Genomic DNA, 11,745 nt, shown 5'->3' with positions numbered 1-11,745 from the left:
CTGTGCACATCATACAGGGTAATCTGGTTGGGTTGACTTACCTCAGACACCCACCTCCATCAAAGCCCATGACCAAACTGCCACACATTGTGAGAGATATCAAAGCACAAGGAAGCCAATCCATTCTTTTATCCCAAATGTCACTTCCTTTCGCTTTATAAAGTATAGATGCATGCTGTCAGTAATGTTTCCTTGGGTATCTTTCTGTTCCTTCTCCTCATATTCTTCTACCAGGATTTTGACTTTTTTTTTTTCTTCAAGGCAGAAAAAAATTATACTATTGATGTTGGTTTAATTTCATTTTCAAAAAAATAAAGCATACTGCAGAAAATATATGCAGTTGGACTTGTGTGGCTGTAACTCACACACACACAGACCATTTCTCCTGGGAAATGAAAAACTTTTACCATGTGTTGGGTGACAAAACACATTAGTATATTCCTTATATAGAAACGCCATATACCACTGTGTTTTAAGCATAATTGGGAAAAAACATTGTAATATGAGCTGTAAAAAGTTGGACTCAGATGAGTGAGCATTAATCGTTCCCAAGGAAAGGACTGAGATAAGATTTGGCTTCTATGTTATGTTCTAGTAGAGATATAGCAGGCAGCTTGTATTTGCTTTGGGAAGTTTGGCATGTTCCATTCGATTGCAACTGATTTGATAAAAATATATATGTATCCTGCATAAACATCAAGGAAATCTGTATTTAATGAAAGCAAGGCTGCATGTGCACATACACAGAAAAGAAATGATGAAAAAAGAGGCAGGACTGCAACCATACCTACAATCAGGCAGCAGGTGAACCCTGAGACAGATTGTCTACTCACTAGAAGCCATCTTCATCCCCTAAACTTACATGTCTAGATCCCCTAACCGAATGGCATAAGAGAAATGTTTCCTATCTTACAGGGCAGTGGATGCATATGCCACCTGATGAGCAGATGCCCCATGGTCCCATGCATACTCCATGTGAAAATCACATTCTTCTTTTACAGCTCAGAGATAGAAGACTCAGAGGTAGACTTTGTCTGTTCTGGTTTTGGTTTGTTTATTTATTTATTTATTTATTTATTTATTCACCTTCGGAAGAATAAAGAGCTTCATTCCCAGTACCTCTAATTGCAGTAAAAAGCTAAGAACATTAGGCTCTTGGGCCCAATCCTGCAAATGGCTCTTAGAGAGCAGCCCACCTTATCTGCAGAGAACCTTGCTTAAAACCAGGGTAACAGCATTACCAGAATGGGGAGCTGACTCTGAGCGCATGAGTGAATCCAGGAAATCACTCATGTCAGGAACCTGGCTTTCATAAAGCCTGACCTGCTCTAGCACAGCATCCTGTGTGAAATGATATGGCTTGTGAAGGCTGTTAAATCCATCTTCAAGGAATAACACTAACATCAGTCCTTCCAGCTCTGAAATAACCAGACATGAAAGACTTAGCAGTTTAATAGCTTGCTTATGAGTCAGCCTAGGCTCCTGTGCCCCACGCACGTGGCCTCAACCGACAGTCCTGCAAGGACAAAAAAATAGTCTTTCTTCAGTTTTCTTTTCCTACCCATCACAGAGGCTTCTGCAGAGGCTTCAAAAAATACAGCAACAGGAGCAACAAGCAGAACAGTTTTTTGGACTTGCCTTTCTAGAAATGCCTCTCCCTGCTGCCCACACTCATGCTTTGACATCAAAACTGCTCTGGAACCACTGATATATTCTTGTCTTTTGTGAGGTGTCTGGGAGATCTGGGCATAAAATCCAGGGCATGGCTGTGGATTAAGCAGTACCATTTTCACTTCTCTCTAGCTCTCTGTGGTGCAGCAGCTTCTTTCTTCTTCATTGCTTTAATGGAAAGGAGAACTCCTTAGCTATTTCTCTTGACATTTGAGTTTTAAAGATCTTTTTTTAAAAAAAAAATTAAAAAAAAATCTATTGCTACATATGCTTCACTTGTCTGTTTTCTTCCCTGTCTCCCAATTATTTTGAAAAGAATTGCCATGGACACGTTCACTTGATATTTCTGTTATTTTGGAATTCCAGACTTTCAAATATAAGTCTCAAATACCAGCATGAGCTTTAGACAATGAAATCATTAGCTTGAAAGAAAGAGCTCAAGCTGTCCATCAGCAGTAACATTTGCTACCTGACAGAATGCATAGAGCTAGGTATACAGGAAAGAAAATATTTCTTTGGAATACAGGAAATTACCACAATGACATTTATTAAAAAGTTAAGAAGAGGAATAAATAAAATGTATTTGCTGTAGCATTCTGAATACAGTGATGGGCCACTGAAATATTTTCCGTGCTCTGATCATGCACACTGTAATGTGGTCAGAGTCTAAAGGTATCCCAGCTCAGGGCGTATTTGTCCAAGAAAGCATTTAGTTTGGAGATACCATTTCTGAATGACTGATTGGTGTTATAATTGCTTCGAGCTTCTAATTATTTTATAGCTTAAGTGAAATTACTTCTTCAGAGGAAAACATTGGTTTCTTTTACATCCATACCATGGTGTAATTTAAGAACAGCTAAAATTGAGCTCCAAATAAAAATTTACTACTTATTTTGCTAAATACATTCTCATGAATTGAGTATTTCCTTCTGTCACGACTGGAATGGAAGTCCAGAGAATCACAATGGTTCTGTGATCCCCTCAGGTTAAAATAAGGTGAAACAACACCAAACAACCTGTTAAAATATTTTACCTGTGGTAGAGAACAATTTAAACTTGGAAAAGGATAATAAGCAATGCGGTCTCTTATAAATCTATAAGAAAGAAAAGAAAACAAAGGAAAAGAAAGGAGAGAAAGAGTCAAAGAAATGTGGATCAGTACCCCTAGATCCAGCATTGATTCAGGTCTGGTAATCCTGGGTGGTGGGTGCACACACAGCAAAGTTACTGTTGCCTCTTTAAAATTCATCTTAATAACTGATTAGCATACTAGACAGGGAAAAGCAGGTATTTCACAAATTCATTTTCATGAGAGACGAAGAAAAAGGTGGAGCATGGGTTCCAGTTGAGTTGGTGGTCTTTTCCCAGCTTTACTTTTTCCTCTGTTCCCAGAAATCTTATCAAGTCATCCCAGAAATGCTCACCTCTTATTTGTTACCGCTTCAATGGCAAAGGCCCATTAGTCATTAACAAGTCATTAGGCAAGGTAAGCATGGTGTCTGGCTTGCATAATAGGGTTTCGCTCAGTCTATGTCTGCCCCTTTGAGGCTTATCTAAGGAGTTTGTCACTGCATCCTTCAGTACACTCCCGCCTCCTTGGGTGACATTCCTTAGAGTAATCCAAAGGCCACAGCTTGTCCTAGAGGTTTCCTGTATTGAGGCATTATTTCTTTCAGTTCCTTACAAGCTCCTGTGCTCTCAATGGGACTAAAGCACTTAGGGAATAGTTCATTTTTTTACAACAGAAATGTATTGAAACCATGTATCCTTTCTTCCTATTATGTTTTAAAGTCCTAACCCACAGCGGTTTTCGAACCTAACTTTGAATATCTGATTAATTTCATTGTCTCCATTGGCAGTGCTCTTTAGACTGGTTTCTTCCTGCTACCTACAACCATACACTGCTATTCCGCATCAAAATAGATGATTAATGTCATATTCTGAAAAAGGAAAACACTTTATTTTTATGCGACTAAAATATATAAATCTGAAAAATAAAAATACTCCCAACTTTTCTCTGGATATGAATCTACACACAACTGCTATGGCATATGAGAGCATCTCAATTTGGCAGCACATGTACTAAAATTGGAACGATACAGAGAAGATTATCATGGCCCCTGTGCAAGGATGACATACAAATTCATGAAATGTTTCATAATTTTACAGTCCCTGGAGGTATTTAAATAGACGTGTAGATGTGGTGCTTATGGACATGGTTTAGTGGGGGACTTGGCAGGGCTAGGTTAATGGTTGAATTTGGTGATCTTAAAGGTCTTTTCCAGCCTAAACAATTCTTGATTCTGTGATCTATATCTGTGTTGCTGCAGTAAAGAACTATAGGAGTATTGCTTGAGTTTCTTGTCGAAGGTTAGAGACAACTGTCATTACCTCATCCTCCTTCATTTCGCCCACTGTTATAATTCTCCTTCAGGAGAAGAAGAAAGGAAGGCTGACATACCTGTTGCTCAGCACTGACAGATGTCTCTGCTATTATTACAGGCTTAATCATAATTCAGTTGCTCGCAGTATGTTACTGTGTTTTATGCTAGATCTAATGAAGCTGCATTGAAAGAAAGCAGGAAAAAAATATGAACTCTGTTTTGCAGATCAGTTGGTGTCAATAAATATCCAGATTTTCTGGATATGTCTGAGCAAACTTAATTCATGTGTTTATGAATGCCAGAAGCATAGGACATTCTGAGCACAAAATACTGCAAGCTGGAGAAAAAGGCACCTGGTGACTCAGCTGTATGACCAATTTCCTCAAACTGCTTGTTATTAGCCCTGTGCTCCTTGTGACCTTTCCTAGCCCTCTCCTGAGCAGAGATGAGACTAGAACAGGAGGTCAGATGCATCCTCATCACTCTCAGCCTCCAGTCACTCTCTTGGTTTTGGCTGCAGAGAGTCAGTTTGGGAGGGATGGTTCTTTATGTTGGAAAGCAATCATTAAGGAAAAATTAGGTAGGTTACACAGTTGCGTAGGGTATAATGATCTGAATGAATATAGTAAAGGTCTCTCAGCAGCTGAGATGGTGAAGTTTCTTTCAAAGTTTTCCTGCTGCAGATTTAAAGCTGCAGTTATAAAGTCTCTGCTATGGGGGAGCAGAGGATGTCCCACAGGGAGCTAATGATGTTTTGAGAAACATGCTGAGGGCATGCAGTGCCCTTTAAAATACATTTTTCCAACATACGGTCACATATCATATCCCACAACTCCACTGTTCTTGGGCACAACTGTGCAGGATAGAAAAGTGTGCTTTATAGTCATAACACAGAGACATATGAACGTGGCAGGTGGGCTCTGGGTGGCTCGGAGCACTGCCCTCCTTCCTGAACAGGATCGTCTCTTACTGCCTGGTGCAGTCAGCCCTGCCCACTGTGGTTCTCCCGTGCCTGCAACATGAAGTTCTTCGTGGAAAGAAGGGAGTCTCTTTTTTTCATTCTTCTAGCAGCCAGCCCTCTGCTAGGATGTGAGATGTTGTAAAGCCTTTCCTTTTCCATATCTGATGGGAACGGATCCACAGCTGTGGTGCAGCCACTCGCAGGTCTGACTTGCTGTACTTATGGATGAATTATTCCAAGTCAACAGGGGAAGACCATGCAGTTCCCCTGGGAAAGGGTGTGACTGGAATGCAGCCACTGGAATTGTAAACTGCATAGGGTCCACAGGCTGGAGGTTATATCCTACTGACACTATGCATTCATGCAGAAAGTTTGAAAGCAATACGGTGAAAACAGTGAATTACATAATCAAATAACTCTTAACATTTATCTGCAGGGTTTTGTCATCTTTAGATTAAAAAGAAGAGATTTGTGCATTACAAGCTAAAGCGGGTGTAACTATTGCTGCAGTCCTACCCTTCCCTTTTCTTTCTGTATTCATCTTCTTATATATTTCTTTGTCTTTTATTTAAATGAGTCCATGACCACCTCTTCCTGTTAAAATGAGAATAAGACAGCAATTGCCAATGAATTTAGCAGGCATTTAGAAAGGACTTCAGAGCAAAAGGTGAGATTGGGATTTTGAAAGAAGCATAAAGAAATTTAAACTGGCACATTTCTCCACCTACTTTCTACTGAGAAATGCTCACCTTCCTGTAGTCCTTCTTGTACTATTCAAGACAATACATGGGAAGGATAACTGCTAAATTAATCTCAATCTTGTAAACCTTAACTATGTGTCTTGGTACTACTCCTCCCTAAAAGTCTATATGGTGTCTTTATACTGACTATGAAAGGAAAAGTCACTTAAGGCAAACTGAATAGGGAACAGCAGAATAAAATGCACATATATGGCTTAGCTGCATTTATTACCATGATCTTCTCTTGTTGCTATGGAGAGACAGGTTTTATATACGTGCCAGCAAAATCGGGTAATTCACTGCCAAGCTACCAACTACTGCAGAGATTTCAAAGATGAGTGGCAGAAGTTTCTCTCCAAAATGGGGGATTTTGAGGGACAGAGGACATTCATCTCTATTTGTCAATTTAAGGTTTGCTCAGTCATTTGAAATCACTAGATCTTTGGCACACCTAACATAATTAACTCCACCTGGAGTAATTATAATGAAGTCAACACAACACAGAATCCTCAAGTTTATGACATAATGGAGCTATTGTGGTGCTAATTTTTTTAATTTAATAATGTATTCCAGCAGATGCCACATATTAGAGCTCTTCTTTTCACTCTATTGGCATTGTCTAACAAAAAAAAAAAAAAAAAAAAAAAAAAAAAAAAAAAAAAAAAGGCAAAAGGCAACATGGAAGACTGCCAGGAGAAAAAAAGAGAAAAGCAGTAAAAGACTATCTAAGGAAAGTTAAGAGTGCATTGTCACAGTAGATACACAATATTCAGAAGCCACTGATCACATCCTCTGATCTCATGAAATTTCATGTGGGATTTCTTGAAATATGTTTTTCAGCTTGAAAGTTCATATTTTCAAACTTCCTTCACACCTTTAGAATAGAAGAGGTCATTTCTGAGAAAATAAATCTTCTTCAAAGTGATACCACGATGCAGAATTTAAAAAAGAAGAAAAGAGCTTAGTGCTACCAGCCCCCCAAGACTTATGGTAGCTGGCAACCCTGCAACAAAGGCTGTTGAAGACAAAGCACCCAGCAAGTACCACGGTCTGCAAACAAAATGTGGTGTTAATGTAGATCCAGTGTCAAGTATTCCTTGGATTTCAGGAGTCTGGCAAGAAGTGGACGCAGGTGCACTGAAGTTTGTGGAGAAAAGAGATTGGCACAAGTGCACAAGGCTGTTTTGTAAGCAGTGTTAATTTTTAAAATGTTAACAAGTACACAGGAGAGCAGATTCTACCTAGTCCTCTGCCTGTCCTAAAAAATGCAGTTTTATTCTTATCCACATTTTCCTTTATCAATGCAGCTCTGATCTGGGATCAGGTAGGACAGTGCCTTTAACAATGGGCACAAACGATGTCATCCAGCACTTCAGCAAACAGCACAGTGGTCTAATCTCTTGCCAGAGTCCTGCTTCAGCAAAATCAATAGGCTCACAACCTGCAGTCTTCCAACACTGCATCTTGTGATCTGTCTGCTATCAGCCTGAGCCACACGATTAGCTTGCTAAATTAATTCTTATGCTGGCCAAGCAGACATACCTAGAGCTGTCTACAGTGCAGAAGAGATCCTACCAAGAGTGTAACCCTATTGCGTTAAGCACAAGGAGTTCAGTTACCTGCATCCCATCCACTAAGGGTCCACCAAGCCCTTTGGAGGCCTGAGTGACTGAGGTGAAGCAGCTGCTGTCTCAGCAGGGCAGTTAAAATATCCATGGAATTTACTTGCTCATCAAAATTAAAATTCCCTTTTTTTTCCCTATATATTTGCCAGTGACTTAATCTCACTCCTCTGCTCATTTTCTCCACAGCAAGCACCCCTCCCAGGGAAGAACTGGCATCAATACAAGAAAACAGAGAGCACCTGATAACAAAGGACTCTGTACTCACTCCTGTTTCACAGTAAAGAAAAAAATCTGGGAGCCCAAGGTATGCTACTGATAGCAATCAGATTAAAGAGGTATATTTTCCTTATCAGTTTATCCAGCTGACTACTGAGTTAAATATACCTGTTGTTTTTTGACATGTGTGAGCTGTCATCTCACGCATGTATTTCAGTAGAATTACTAGCTCAATATACAGAGCTGCTTTACTGTTGTGTGCACCTGAATGCATACTTGAATTCTAAATAAGTAAATATTTAATAAAAAAAATCTCAACTATAAGAAGTAGAATGACAGTAAACAAAAACCAAGAATCAAACCCCAGAGCTGCCCTCATAAATCCGCTCAAACTCCATAATAACCTGGTGGGCGATCGGTGGTTACGTGACGTACATTTGACAGCTCAATCTAGCTCCCACTGGACCAGACTACTCCTAGCAGATTTCCACTCCTTCTGCAACTTTGGCTCCCAATCTCTGGTTACTGCAGCAGCAACTCCTGCATTCCCAGCACTGCACCGGAGCATCCCTCCAGCTCCCTCCACCACAGCCCAGAGGTCAGCAGACCCCTGAGCCCAGGGAGTTGCTTCCCACTCCTGGCCCCACAGCACTGTCAGATGATGTGACTACCTGAGGGGAGGGGAAGAGGGCACTGAAGCTGCTCTCCGCTGAAAGTACAACCATAAAACGCAAGACAATCCCATGGTGGGAAATAAAGCACTAATGTGGGGCATACAGAAAACACTATTCTAGCTCAGACAGAAGTTGTGGGCTTAATGCAGGAATTAGTGGGTGAAATCCTATGCCCTGTGTTATGCAGGAGCTCAGACAAGATAAATGGTTTCTTCTGACCTTTGTATCTGTGAATCAGTAATTGGGCACTTTACAGCACACTCCTGTAGCCAAGATCTCTTCTTGAAAGATCTCTTGAGAGATGTCTCCTGCAAGGAAGCCCAGTGCAAGAACAAAAGCATCCCAGGATTAACAGAGGATACATTTTCCTAGGTAAAGAAAAGGCTCTAAATAAGATTAGTAACATGCTTGATGTTTCCCATGGGAATTCCCCCTTCCTATTCCCTACTCCCACCAAGTTTATCCAAGATATAATTAGAGGAAGTGATACATATTTAATTAAATCAGTATCTCTGTGGGAACTGAAGGAGTCTGAAGATCATTTCTGGTGATGGGAAATGGAGACTTTCTCTGCTTCTACTGATGACAACAATCATCACTTGCTTTTGTGAGTGATCAGAAGCACTTATATCCAACTATTTAGACATGCAGTTCATATCTCTCAGTTCACCTTGACCTTCTGCCTTATCACAGAGGTCTTCTGCTTATCATTATATGACTGATACATATCTGGTAACATGTTGTTGGTACAAGCAGGGCCTTGTCATGCAAAGGATACAAAGCATGTGATAGAAGCATTTTAGCCATATGACAGATAATATTTGTTTATGTGACAGGGGAAGAAATACAGGATCCCTGGAAAGAGAGTCAGTTGCTTATAAAGGTGGCAAGAATTTCAGCCCAGCAAAAAGTTATTCACCTTGCAGCCTGCTTAATAGATGCCCAGCCTTTCCTTCTTAGGACTGGACACCCTGATATATGGCCAGCAACCAGGCCATAGCATGGAAGATTTTTTTTAAATCCAACTTGGTTTCTTCAAATGAGCCTTCTGGTTTGCAAAGAGAATACAACATGGCTCCACCGAGCTGCAATGAACACAACGTGCTCAGTCAGTTTTACACCTCACTTCTCTGACACAAAGCTCTGCTGAATACTTAGGGTAAGAAAAGTGTATCACAGACAAGGTTCTCGCCTGCAGGCATGGTTAGCACCTTGACAATACATAAACCAGTTTTACTACTGCTCCATGAGCAAATCAGAAGTGTGGCCATATCCCTCTGGTTGGCCCTGGCTTCTTCCTGGCCACCAGCTTCACAGGACACTGAAGGGGATGCTGCTGAAGGAAGAAGGCAGCAGTGCTGTAATGATGAAGAGGAGCCAGCTGCAGTTCCCAGCTGTCAGGGAAGACAGAATAAGTGTGGAGGTCTGGAAAGAAGGATGTCTGATCCACCCCACTCCCAAACGTGCTTTCAGACATGAGTGAATTAAACTCCTGTGGAAGCCACGGTCTGAAGAGAGGTAACGTAAAGGAGGAATTACAGTTGTTGGGAGCATGAAAGGGAGGGAAAAAGAAGATGTCATTTGACACTTTAGAATGTATATCTTTCTGTCAGACACACAATTAGTATCATAAAATTCACTTTGAATAATATTTACATATACCGCATACGCTTGACTAATGCTTTTTCAGAAAATAAAAAAATAAAAAATAAAAAACATTTTCACCCCTGTGGAGCTTTCACAACCTCTGATCTCATCCACGGTCAAACTGCTTGACACTTCTCCATGCAGAAGAAATCACAGCTTCACAAGACCTGCAAGACTGCAGTGAGATCAGGACCAGCCTGGAGCTTACTGAAACAAGATCTTTACACGAGATGGGCTTAAAAAACACTAGCTGCCACAGGTGATAAAAATGCAGGGATATTTATGTAATTTTCTGTAATATCTCTTGACTTTGGCACTTGCACTCCTGTCCTCAGTAGAAGTTCATCACCTTGCCACTGAAGCACACTACATTATTGAGCAACCACAAAACAGAGGGAGAGAGAAAAACAATGTTATTGCTCCCAAGGCTGGGTCAGGTCACCACTTCAAAGAAACACCACTACATTACCAGGAGTGTAGACAGGACAAAAGCTATGTGTGAAGTTATAAAAGAGCGAGCAACTTGGCCCACTCAGGAATAGCTCAGAAACCCCCATTGTCATTCAGGTGCATTTCAGAGTATGAATTAATTAGCAGAAGGCTTTCAGAAGAGAATTGAATCCTTTATTGGCAGTTCTCAATGTGAAAGACCTGTCACCATGGCTGAGAAAGTGACTCAGAAATGAAAATGAGAAAGTGACAGAGAACTGCCACAGTATCCAACTTCCCTTCATCACCAACCCATCAAGCCAGTCAGACAGCAAATTCTGCTTTCAAATGTTATTGGTCACATACCATTTAGTAACTAGTATCATATCATATTACTCCAAACTACACCCTGTTGTACACCTAAGTGACAGAGCATCTCTCAATGTAACATGAAGTGGAACAAATACAGGAAGAAAAGATACCAATTTATGGATTGCATGCCCACTACCAATTTATGGAGTGATTACCCAAACTGATTCATATTTTTATTTTTAATACAATTATATTTCCTGCTACTTTTACCCTCCTCCACATTCTTCCCTACAGCTCAGATGCATTTTTTTTTTTAAATTCACCAAACAGATGCAAAAGCTGATATTTTTCTGCCCACATTTCTCTTGCAACCCTGCAACCTTGTGCTTAATGAGGAGGAGTTTTAATAGAAGGATAGAGAGGTTATATTGGCTAACAGAGAAAAAAAAAGCTGGATAAGAAAAAGACCAGGTTTCCATGGAAACAGAGCCACATCCTATAATACTCTTGACTTTATGCATTTATTTATTTATTTCAGCTATATCCATTTCTAAGAAATAGGTTAAAAAACGTCCAGGAATTCAGAGTTGAGAAAACTCTGTTTTTAAATAGGATCCAGACCTTCAGCTGCTATAAATCAGCACAGCTTTACTGAAATCAGCATGGCTAATGGCACCATCATGATTTACACCACTTAAGGATTTGGCCCAAGTGCCCCACAGAGAAATTAAGCACATGAATATGAACTGTGAGACAAGGGATTAGTCAGAAGATCTGCACAGTAAGGAAGCTACCAGAAACCACAACATGGGATTATAGGGAGGTTGCACATAACTGCCCTCCCTTGAGGTGGCTTTTCAGAAAGGATAGTTTTTATGTAGGTCTCTTGCTTGTACAGGGAGAGTAAGGGAAGGTGCAGACCTCAGCATGCATGTAGAAGGGAAGCAGGCAGGTCTGGTCAGCCATGCAAAACACAGCGTTAAGTTGGTATACACCTTCGTTTTCCACCCTAGCCCTAAAATAACTTTGAAGAAGAAGAAGAAAACGTTCTTAGGATTTTAAAGATATGTTGATGGAACTGTCTTT

General features: G+C 40.4%; 1 non-coding gene across 1 annotated transcript; it reads left to right on the top strand.

Annotated features, from left to right (window-relative positions):
* Positions 1–3,726: 3,726 nt before the first annotated feature.
* Positions 3,727–3,836, top strand: LOC113477600. Its single transcript, XR_003397938.1, has one exon. It is a non-coding gene; the product is annotated as a U6 spliceosomal RNA (small nuclear RNA).
* The last annotated feature ends 7,909 nt before the right edge of the window (positions 3,837–11,745 follow it).

Source organism: Athene cunicularia (assembly GCF_003259725.1).
Source record: "Athene cunicularia isolate RWA chromosome 2 unlocalized genomic scaffold, athCun1 chr2_part2, whole genome shotgun sequence".
NCBI classification, from domain to species: Eukaryota; Metazoa; Chordata; class Aves; order Strigiformes; family Strigidae; genus Athene; species Athene cunicularia.
The sequence above is the reverse complement of the archived record's forward strand: the minus strand, read 5'-3'. Positions and strand labels throughout refer to the sequence as shown.